At 36.3% G+C, this 12,508-nt stretch overlaps 1 protein-coding gene across 2 annotated transcripts in view; it reads right to left on the bottom strand.

Annotated features, from left to right (window-relative positions):
• LOC132544939 (LHFPL tetraspan subfamily member 2a protein-like) overlaps positions 1-12,508 on the bottom strand; it is a 45,007-nt gene that overhangs the window by 4,847 nt on the left and 27,652 nt on the right. The gene's annotated exons all lie outside the window — the stretch shown is intronic.

Genomic DNA, 12,508 nt, shown 5'->3' with positions numbered 1-12,508 from the left:
ATTTAAGAATAGTTTGAATAGGACAGGAACTTATATAACTTCGTCTTCTTTTCTAAGACACATTAATTTATCAGACACGACATCAATGACATCAAACATGGAGGTGAATGATTCGACTTGTGTATGTGAGAAACGTACGGCAGGAAAAGGAGAGGAAGTGAAAGAGTGATAGTAAAAGGATTCCAGAGGAGAATTGTACGATGTAGGGGGATTGTAGCATGTCATGACAGCAACAATTCGCTTCTCTTGGAGCTGATCATAAAGAATGGAAAACATAAAAAAACCACTTTCATGGTGTTTAAGCTTGTTCTTTAAATTACTTCTATTTTCATCCCTCGCTTTCACCGAAACGGGGGATATTAATTTGGGTTTGTTCGTCCGTCCGTCCGTCTGTCACACTTTCGTTTCCGTGTTCTAACTTCCCCAAATATCATCCAATCTGGGCGAAACTTGGTCAGCAGATGCATCTTGGGGTCATTGAGGCTGAGTTTGACTATCAGTGTCATCTGTTAATAATAATGCATACTGATGAGGTATCCTTTGATTTCATTGGTTGGTTCTTTTCCGTGCTCGAAGTTCTCTAAATGTAATCCGATTTAGATGAAACTTGGTCAGCAGATCATTATGACATGTTTACTCCTAACCTCTAAAATATTTACTTACAATATGTTTGGAAAGCGGGGGATATAAATTCCATGGATTTGCTTGTTATTCTTACGCCGACAGAGTCACTGTTAAATGTACAGTATACACTCTCTTGTACTGCAATTTGATACAGTAATGACAAAAAGGCAGTGGAAACACAGATTGTATAAATTTACCCCAAGGTCTGCAAATATTTCAATAAACATTTGTAATTATTGATTTGTTTGGAGATGCATTTTGTTGCACTCTTTAGATACCGCCGAAGTACGGTTCAGCTATAGACAAATAAATATACAGATATTATAAGATCAACGAAACTGTAAAATCTCTCCCAGAAAGAAATTTTGAGAAAAAAAGAGGAACTGACAAAAACGTTAAGTGCAACAGACGGACGACCGATGAACTGACGGATAGGATGAACGCATTATATCATCAAGCGTTTCATGGCTGGTACATGGAAATTAGTGTCAGTCCTTGTTTCAGATGTATAATGGCTGGGAAAGAACGCTTAAAAACATACTAAGTAAATAAACAAATAAACGGAGGCCAGGAAAGGGTTCCAACATTGTACACTCGCTTAAAACAAGACATCTTTAATCGTAAACAAAAAGTAATACGTTTTGATTACAATAATACATTTTAATGATGAACAGCTTACATTAGAGTACTTGTATTCTCCGTTACAAAATTCCTCTTTGGTCACTCATTCTTTGTCAACTGTGATCTGTGCCTATCTAATATACAGGCAGTACTTACTTAATATATTTCATTTTTATATCAATATTTTAAAGTTTTTATATTCTGATAATGATGGAAAAGTTATACGAGATCTTCCTCTCGAAGAGTTAGAAAGTCCCTCCCACCAATAACGAAATAGCGTATTAACATTAAAAAAAAGTCAAAGGTCAAAGGTCAATGGGTGTTCGTTGTCCAAGCTTTGATTATGCATTAAAACTGCGTTTTACACTAATGAAGCTGCGCGATTTGTAAGTGATTAGTGCAGTCACTAAATTAAAGGCAAGAAATTAGCACAGACACGTCACCAATTACGACCAGGTACGTCACAAGACTGGATGACGCCAACTACAGGTACACCAACTTAGTCATTGTCACAGCTGAAAAAACGTGTTTGAACCTTAACCTCTTTTTCCTGCCAAAGTTTGGTGTTATAACGGGTTCTTGCAAAATATTTACAGAAACGTTTAGGGAAACGTATGAGGGAATAATGAATTAGAGTTTTTCAATTAAAAGTAGATAATTGATATGTACATCTACGGTATTTGTATTTCAGATTTCATATTCTGTTTAACATCCAGATACACTAAATGCGTGCAACAAAATATTATAATACAATTGAGAAATTCAATTCGTGATCAACCCAGAATTATCATATAGAACTTAGTAGCAAAACTGATGGGCCTATCACAGCTAGGGCTATTCTGAAGTATGACCTCCTTCTAGTTGATGACTACTTCACTGAACGTCATGTGGAAGGGCCACTACATGATTTCAAATGAAATTGGGGTAAAGTGTCATTCCGGAGGACAATACTATGACAGAACAGTGTGTTACGAAGAAGATTGGTATTGCAATGTTTCATTTCTCACCCGCTCAAAAAAGAAAAAAAAATGCGAATTTGTCAGCTTCATTTATGAATAGAAATTAAGATCCCATTTGAGAAAAATGAATGAATCTTCATAATGAAAAAAAAATATAGGGAAGGGATAAAAATCAAAATCATTCACAAAACCATTTAGATTTAAGTTTAATCTTTGTTTTTGAAATTTATGCAAGTGTTATTACAAAAGAAACCAATTACACGTTGCTCCTATTCCCCGAAGGACTGCACGTGAGATCGAAGGATAAAACACGGCACACCGTTGCCGCCATTTTATATCCAAATACAGCAGCACAATTTAAAATTTCAATTTGATATTAACATCGCTTGATCAAACATGGCGCCAGTAAACCACAGTAATAGTAAAACGATGTATGTTTTGCTTAGTAAGAGCTGGTAGAAGAATGTTTTGTTTCTAAAGTCTGTGTGACCTCATAACGTCAATACGGAACTAGAGGCCAAATAGGCCTTAAAGGTCAACCGAGTCCTATTATAAAAAATGTTGTTTTTGTTGACGTGACCCCACACGGTGATGACAGTGGTAACACGGCCATTTAATGCTAATATATAGATTAACTGTTGACAAATTGAATTTTTAAAGGAGAAATCTAAAACTTAAGCAAATTCCCCCCATTGAGCTCAGCCCGTAATGCCCCCAGATGGGGTTCACATCATTATTTTCATACTATCAAACTGCAATCTAACAGTTTTAACTCTAACCTGGATTGAATTATATAAAAATAAAAAATCATTTTCCCAAAAAGTAATTTCCCTATATGCAAACTCCCCCTCCCCTCTCCTTTAGATTGAAACAGGGACCTTGACGGATATGAAAGCTACAATCTTTCAGGCCTGAATTGAAAACAGCTATTCATTTTTATCACCTCGTGTCTCGTTCCACATACATTGCCTCCGACAATGATAACAAGATACAGCATGTCAGTGATTTTAAATTGTATTTATCAAACAAATGAGCAAATAAAGCACAATTGAATATCGACTTAATTTGCAAGAATGTAGTTTATTTGAATAATCCTTACGCGATACGCCCTTTTTGGAATGAACTGTTTATATTCCATTAAGGATTCATGGTCCCTGATTAACAGAGGACATGATTTTCTCCCTTACATTCCCTATGATGTAAGATTACTTTTGAATAATATGCAGAAATGCATCCATTCTCGGACAACATGAAATATTACACTTCTATAAACAAGTTCGATAATCATACACAAAAGACGTTTTATGTAGATTTTACTTTACTCTGGAACTCTTTTTGAAAGAAGGTAGTAATGAACAGGGTAATATATATCCTTAAATGTCGTAAAATCTGCAAACGAGACATTATTTGCAATGCTTTTCGGTACCACAATAAATAAATTTACAATGAGATTGAACCAGAGAATTATCCGGATTCTCTGCACCGTAATTGGTTCCTGTATTATTTTCTTTTGAATTACCGTTTCTTTCTGATTTATCCGAATCTGTGAATTCTATTGAATGTTTTATCATGGTATGGTTAATGCCCAGAGGGAAATCATTAAGGTTATTCAAGTAACATACGATGCTAACTACCTTTGTGACGAAACAGTAGGATCTGTAAACTAAAACTTAACGATAGATTTATGTATGGCTTCGGATGGATTTGATCAATACAAGACTCCAGTTAGAGCCGAACGAAACGACAATAGCAGACTAGATTGTCTCCAGATATGTGCTGATGACTGCAAAGGAAACAAACAAAAAACAAAAGAAATACAAACAGAATTATACTTTCAATCACAAGAACAAAGATGAAAGATAGGGGTAACACAAACAAAACAAAAACAAAATCTTGCTTTATAATGATTTCCATTTTCAAAGGATACATATAAATCGATGACTAGACAGATTAACGAAATTAAGAGTTGCTTTTAAACCAAAGTTGATCAAAATTTATACCATTGTTATATAAAAAGATAGTTGATAGTACTATCCATGTACTAGCATTCCAGATTTGGAAACATTTTTATTTCGGGGTCGCCAATCGGATTTCAAAGAAGATATGTAGGGCGTCGTTATTACTATCAGTATAATTCAATGACCATCAGCTACAACCAATCGCAAAATCTGTTACACCCACAATGACCAATCCCAGACGCTGTTATAACTACGGCAACCAATTACAGAATTTGTTATATCTACCAATAAGAATTTATATCGCAATAAACTTTGATTACGGTTTCAACTAATCATTTTAGGCGTTACACTGTAATCAATCACATCCTCCGATCTGTAGCTAAAACTAGGCTCTCTTACACTTATGCACTACAGCAGTTATAGTGTGCAATCGTTATTGTGTGTAATTTATCGATTTAACTGTATTTTATCACTGTTAGATGTAATGCCAAATTGTCAATTTTGAGCTTGTGTTATAACAAACTTTTTTCTTCTTGTTTCATTAAAATGCATCTACCTTTTTGTTCCGGTTCAGGGAAAGACGTCTGCACCGATGTCATACAAAACTCATTTACCTTGTTCTCATTTGAGAACGTGACATTACTGACTTTGATTGACCAATATTTACATAGCGGGTGTCGTCAATGAAGCAGAATACGCTTACTTTTCCGGAACATCTGGTATAATTCTTCTTGTAATTTTTCAGGAGTCTCCATGTAAATCTTTTTTGTCCATATCTTGCCCTAGTTTTATGGAATTTGAGTTTGAATTATGCTTATGTTGACATGTTGATATTTTCTTGATGTTTCTTTTATGTCACTAACATTTATGAATTTCAAATTTAAGTACACGTGTTAAAGACAAATTCTTTAAATATCAATATAAATGTAACTCTATTTCATGATATCCGATATGGAGCACTAATTGGAAATAATTTTTGTTTTAATATTTACTGTTTTTCGTTTGTTTTGTTTCTGTTTTTGTTTTTCATCCTCAAATCTAGGTCAAAGGTCACACCAAGGTCACACTAAGGTCACGGCCATGGTCACATGGTAAAAACCTTTGGTACCATCAGAAAGGTCTTGTCTCAAGGAACATCCATGCTTAATATGAAAGCCATTCCTTTCATGATGCAATGGTCATGGCCAATGTTTTTTACTCAAATGTAGGTCAAATGCCACGGTCAAGGTCGCATGGTCAAATGTCAAAAGAAACACACATAACAAATATGAAAGCCCTACCTCTTACGGTGTAATAGATGTGGGCAAGGTTAAAGTTAAAAACAGACAAGCAAACAGACAGCACAAAAAACAATATTCCCTCGATCTTTCGATCCAGAGGGAGAAAGATGTCCACACATTTTGAGATGTTTATTTTTAACGCAAGCAACAATCGAAAGTGTAGTTTGCGAGTTTTCGAAAATATCCGTTTCCTTTATCAAGCAAAGAGTGCAAATGACCGAGGTCGTTGATGACAGTTTACGATTTGGCGAATGGACGAAATTGTTAAGTCAGCTGTCAAATTGTCAGGACGCATTTCCCCCTAACATCTCTCTTATACTGCATGCAGCCTGAAGGACGGTTGATGGATGTTAAAATACCAAACCGATAAATTTCATTCCACGAAAATAATTTGTCCGCAAATATATGAGTACATCGGCAGTACGGTGCCGACTACATACGGTTCAGATTCAGGAGTACTAAAAGTGTTTTGTTTGTTTTATAAGCTTCTGAACAAATCTAACAATATCACAATTAATTTCATATAAGTAAACCTCACTGCCGCTTCATAAGATAGTTTCTATATTAAATCTACGTCTAAATCATACAAAGCATCAATCAACAGAGTTTACAATTAGAAAATAATGAACAGGTAAAAGAATTGTGACCTTCGTCTTCAAAACCATCACCACACGGGTTTTGATCTCGTCGCGTTCTCATCAAAGTCGCACCAATATCTTGGGATCTGATAGTAAACGGAAGACATAGCAATGCAAGCCTTTTCTTTCTGTTTAAAAAAAAAACCTCGTGTCAGCATTTTAGGAATCATTATTCTCCTGACCGACTTACCAAATGGTTATTGATCTATTCGATAATAACCTGAACAATAAGACAACGGTATCAGTAAAACATTAACTTATAATTACGTACACGTTACGATACTGCATCAGTTCGTTAACACAGCAAAACATGGTCTACTTCGGTCCATGGCGCGCCAGCATACAATTGGAGTTGAGTAGTTTTAAACACATCGTTAAATTGCTTTATTGAGGTCATTTGAGCACTTTAACGGTAAAAGTATTTTGTGACGTCACGCAACTGGGGATTGGTAATGACCGTCTTATTGCGAAGTAGTTTGTCGTTTTGAATTACGACATTGGTTTCAATTTAACGTCTTGCTTTAAGATTGCACTGTTCTCTATATTTGTGCCGTAATTAGGATAATAACAACATGCGGGTATCAAGCGAGGAAAACGTTGATTTAGAAGGGACGTATGTGACGTCACATCATTGTAGCGTCTTCTCATAAGTGAGGCTATCGTTAAGTTCTGTTAGAAAGGGTAAGTACAGTGACGTGAAATCAGGGCCGGGTTTCTTGTCATTATTGGGGCTTTTAGTAAGGGATGAGAAAGGATATAGGGAATGGAAATGCAGTAGGGATGGTCATGTGTGTGGTGTGTGTTTGTGAGAGGGGGTACAGTGACGTCACATCAGTATCAGGTTATCTTCCCAACGTCAGCGAAACCATTGTAAGGTTACGGGTGGGGAACCAAATGACGCCCCATCAGTGCCGTGGTTATGGTTTTCTTAACTTCCTGTCATTAGTGAGGCTACTGATTTCATATTTTTATTTCCGTGTTGTATTTCCGTATCCATGGTAACGGCTCATCTCGCCCCTACTCTCTGGTCATAGCTCATATATAATTATACAATGTATACCAAATTACAATATAAAGAATCATCCGGAACACCTCTGCAAATTCACCCTAACAAAACCGATAAGAATATTGAGTGTGTTCCTAATTGTTATTTCATTCGATCGTATATACATATATATGATATCGACCGAGGGATTCTGAATAGATCACCAGATATTTATTTACATGCAAAATATCGCGGCACACAATTCTTAATCAATACTTGTGTATGAGCATTCTAGAATTTTACGCGTGGCGTTATATAAGGTGATAGATGATAAATGGTTCAATACTAAGTAAACCTACATGATGAATCCCTGAAGATAACAACACACTGCGTTCATGGAAAGTATGAGTAATCATACTGCCAAATTTTTACAAAAGATCTATCAATATTTCGCAATCCGAGAAATTACGTATGCACCATGTAGCATGAAATTACGATGTTGAATGTGACCCTAGTCCCTAGTTCAACAAATGTTTCTAAATAGTCTCGGATTTTCTTGCTGAATTTTGCATGTTTGGCGAGGAGCCAAGTCAACACTTCATTTCGAAAGCGGCTAGACATGGGCATACGGTCTTCTTGTCTTCCGGTATTCAATCCCCAAGTTGTTCATATACCGCCATGAGTTCAAAGTATTCAGCCGCACTCATTGTATTCTCGATAAGTGCCGTTATTCCAATTTTTCTGACTCAATTCCGAAAGATTATTGTTATATATGCTCCTTCCGGGCATGCCCTATGGTTACGGGATTCTATCCCGCAACTTGCACTGCCATTGTCGGATTACACCTGCCACATATAAAATGCTTTATTCAGCAGTGACGGAAAACAGCTGTATTTTAGCACTTGCGGTAATTACTGTCTGAGTTTACTTAAATATTACGTTTAGAAATATAAAAAGTTGTTGCAATGAGCGATTTTACATGTTGTAATGAAAATGTCGGGTCATGAAAATTCATAAAATCGCTGTTATATCTGAAGTTTGGAACTATATTTCCGCGCGGAGCAATTATTTTCAACGTTGCAGGATAAATAGAATACATGGTCAGGCGAGTCACTTTTGTCTTTCTGACCCGAGCCAAAATCCAGCTTATATTTTAAGACACTGACCATATATATTTCTTGTAGTGCTTAAGCCGGAACCAAGTATTTCATAAGCTTAATTCGGGCCTAGTTTTCAAGCAATCCTATATATATTTGTTTCAGGGCTATATGTTCATTGCATGCTGTGCTAGCGAACCTCTCGTGTAGAAAGATAATTATTGTCCTTTGCATTACCAAAATGTTTGGTACTAACGGACTTAATTCAATTGATGTTAATGATACTACTCTCTTGTGATACATTATTTTAGTAAAACATCTCCGAATTGTTGTTCTGGCAAAAAATAGGCCCATTGAATGTGACATGATATTAAATCAGAAATGTAATACTATGATGTGTTTATTGCCACATGAACATATAGCCGAGCCTATACAGTTGTTAAACACGGACCTTACATACATTTGTATAGTATGTCTTGTGCACGTGCAAGCTGCATTTACGGTTTAAAGATCAATACTCTCGCCAAGTCTCGACGGTAAGTAATCTATGTCAGCCAATTAGACGCACATTCTTTGAACGAACATTTCAAAATACGCAGCACGTGTTTAGTAATATAGATGTATTTGAGGTGTATCGACAAACGCCCTTAACGCAATTCTGCTTATAATCGATCGTATGAGAGAAGATTTACATCATTCTAAGGATTTTACAACGCATAAACCTCAAGGGAGTGTATTTGTCTTGTCTTCTGTGTTAGATGCATGGACCTGTTACTAAAGCAAAGCATCGGTAAGATTTCCCACCTACCCCACCCCTATCCCTACCCCCACCCCTATCCCTACCTCCACCCCTATCCCTACCCCCACTTCCACCCCTATCCCTACCCCACCCCACCCCTATCCCTACCCCTACTCCCACTCCTATCCCACTCCCTCCATCCTCCCGCCCCGATACATTCACACCAACCCCAACCTCACCCCTGCCCGGTTTTTTCACCAAACAAATGAAATACAAACGGTGAAATAAGGAATGGAATTCATAGCTTTATGAACGTTCTTAAATCAATATCATTTTGACAATGCTACTTCCGCCTCGAATAATAGAGAACATCGTAAGAATATATATAATGTCGTGATATTATAATGTTCTAGAATAATCCAGAGCTGTACCAAAAGAAAACAAATTACTCTCGACCGGCAAATCAGCGTGTCTCTCGCTTTATTGATTGCGTCGTGTTTTCGAGTTGTATATACACAACAGGCTAATGATGCAAACTTATTGAATGATAAATCAATTAAAAGTGCATGTAACTTATTTCTCTGGTAGTAGTAAATCAATCCAAGACGGAACTATGAAATCTAAAACGTAATTAAATTGCTCATGAAGTTACTGACTTATTTCCACATTGTCAGTATTGTCAGCTCTGCGGGCAGTTAAAAAAATCATTTCTGTGAAATTTCAATAATTTTTTTTTCAAATATTCTTGATAATTTGCCTATGCTTACCCAGTTTTCACCATTTGTGATCCATTTTTGTCTCGAAGCATTGCTAGCATGTTATTGGTTGAAGTAGCTTTGTATCTTTGTGTTTATATATTTATCTCCCTTTCTCATTTAGAAATGGGTTTTACATTCAATATAAATTTTATCTTTTTGATACTCATCTTATCAAAGAAATGTCAAATAAAATCGTGAAATAAATAAATCAAATAGAATAAAAACCTAAATAAGGTCGACATTGACTATTTTTCCAGAAAATCTATTTCACGACTATGCAGGTTGACAATACTTTCTACGTCATGTTCATATTGGAAAAAGAAGTAAGCTAATGACACTTGTCAATCAAAATCACGTGACCATTACTTGAATTCGAGATTTCAATAACAGACGAGATCGTCCGCTTCCCGTTGTGCTACACTTCCATACCGGACGAGTGTGATTAGCGTCAATATTTATTCAATTTATAACGAAAGCGAGGCTTTTTTATTGTGTTATGAGGTATTCAATAGAGACCTAATGAAAACGCTGTTGTTGAAGTGGTCACATTGCTAATATGTAGTCCTTTTATAGTCCGAGATGTTATTGAATACACGGCCTTCACAACCTGAGGGTTATGATCTAATTTTATAAATGCTTCACTGGGAACTATTGCATGCTATGAAAATCCATTCGATGAAAAGATTTTTGAATTGTAAGGTCAAGTATTCGTCCTGTGTGGATGAACTTTTAGACAAAATGGACTGTAATGTAAAAAATTGATTGGTTTCTTACAAGGACGTAATTCACATTCATTGAAGTTGTATTCAAACTTCTTACTACAATAGTATTAAGAAGATCATTGGCTGGTGGACAAACAATTGCAGGTGTGTGTAATAGCGCTATGGGTGATTTTGTAAACAAACATTATTTCCTTATTTTTCGTTTTATCGTCATTTCTTCACGGCTAAAACGCCGAAAGACTGTAATGGTGGACATAAAACCCGTTAAATCAATAAAAAGAAACTTTTTTTATATATCTTTTTAAAGAACTCATCGTCACGTTGAATTGTTTTAAAACTATTCGATTGATTTATTTCCTGGTAATCCCGCATAAATTACAGATGGCAATGACTTCAAGTACAGATAATACAAATTAGGGTGTTTCACAGTGCCACACACTGAATGTCATAACCTTGATACGGTAGCATGGCTACCCGATCACATCATACTGAATACAATGACACTTTTAAAGCGTCAACGCACTGAAATGTCATCAGTGAAACACGAAAGAATGATTCCCACCTCGTTACATTATAGTGACAACAGGGACACTTTTATAGTGTAATCACACTGAAATGTCATCACCTAAATACCAGAACATGAATTCCCATTCCGTCACAATATATTAACGACAAGGACGTTATTATAGCGTCATCACACTGTAATGTCATAACCTTGATACGGTAACATGGCTTCCAACCCGATCACATCATACTGACTACAGTGACACTTCTATAGTGTCATCACACTGTAATATCTAACCTGGACAGGTATCATGACGCCCTACACGATCACATTATACTGACAATGGGTTAGTCAATTGTTGATGGTCACTAAAGCTGATCGTCAAAAAAAGGAAGTTCAGTTCTTTAAAAAACACTTCTTTTTTTCAAATGTTTCGCAATTATCCACCACCAAAATATTAACATAGATGGTAAGCTGATAACAAAAGTGAGGGTTTGTTTAGGGAGGCATTAGGAGAAGTCAAATGTAGCTAAGAATCAGCAAATGATTCGCACACAGGTTGTCTCATTCTCGCACATTTCGCCCAAAGCAATATCAAATGGTCCTATGTGATCCGAATATCATTGAATATCGCTTTACAGGCCCATTTACATTGCAGTATTTCAATAACAGCGTTCTCTTATTCTAGCAGAATTACGCAAAAACATTTCTGACTTTTAATCGATGTTCTAGTAAACTGATAGTAAATTTATTATATTAAATATAAAGTTATTTAATTTTGTAACCAAATAATAAGTATCTTCTATAAAGTAAGCGATTTTCTGGGAACTCAACGTCGTTTTTTTAAGACGGGTCTTTTCATCAGTCAGCCTTCTGTGAAATTAAAATTAGCTTCTTGGTGAGATTTGCTTCATTCGAAAAGTCAACATTCCATCTGAGTATCGTGGCCTTAATGAAACATTGCCCTGCAGTTAGGACTTAGGAATCTAACATTATGTCTCTATTGCATGATCATAAGAGGCGACTGAACTGGGTAACTGCCTGCTGCCCAAAGACCCTTTCCTTTCTCAAGTCTCTCTTGAAACTGTTTCAAGCTTGGCCTTGGTGATAAGCTTTCGACTAAATGAGGAAAGGTAAAGGTTATCTGCCCCAATGCCGTGACTTACCAAATTCATTAGCACGATACTCCAGGTTATCTGCTTGTCGCTCGATCAGCATAAGATAAGATGTTGAAGGACTGGTAAGTCAGTGTGATAACACTATATTTTAGTGTGATAACTTGAAATCTAAAAAACGTCCGAGCGTGATCCCATCATCTTCGGAAGCAATCCGGATTTAATTTTTTTTCCATGAACGTGTCCTCTGCCTCTCTATGAAGTGATTGTTTGGGCAAGAGGACCGGACTTTGGTGTAAAATTCAGGAGTTCGTGTAGTATTCCATTCTGCCATTGGCAATGCAATCTTTCACACACAAACACACACACACGCGCGCGCGCGCACACACACACACCAAAGTCTCTAGTTTGTACCTAATGGTGAACCTTACGTTTTCATTATCAAATTATCATATAATTAGGATCTGTTTTGAAAACAAATCGCTGAGACACGTAACCAAGGGCTGT

The sequence above is a fragment of the Ylistrum balloti genome, unplaced genomic scaffold (assembly GCF_031769215.1).
Source record: "Ylistrum balloti isolate Yb309-2 unplaced genomic scaffold, AGI_CSIRO_Ybal_v1 Utg369816, whole genome shotgun sequence".
Taxonomy (NCBI): domain Eukaryota; kingdom Metazoa; phylum Mollusca; class Bivalvia; order Pectinida; family Pectinidae; genus Ylistrum; species Ylistrum balloti.
This window is presented reverse-complemented; position numbering and strand designations above follow the sequence as displayed.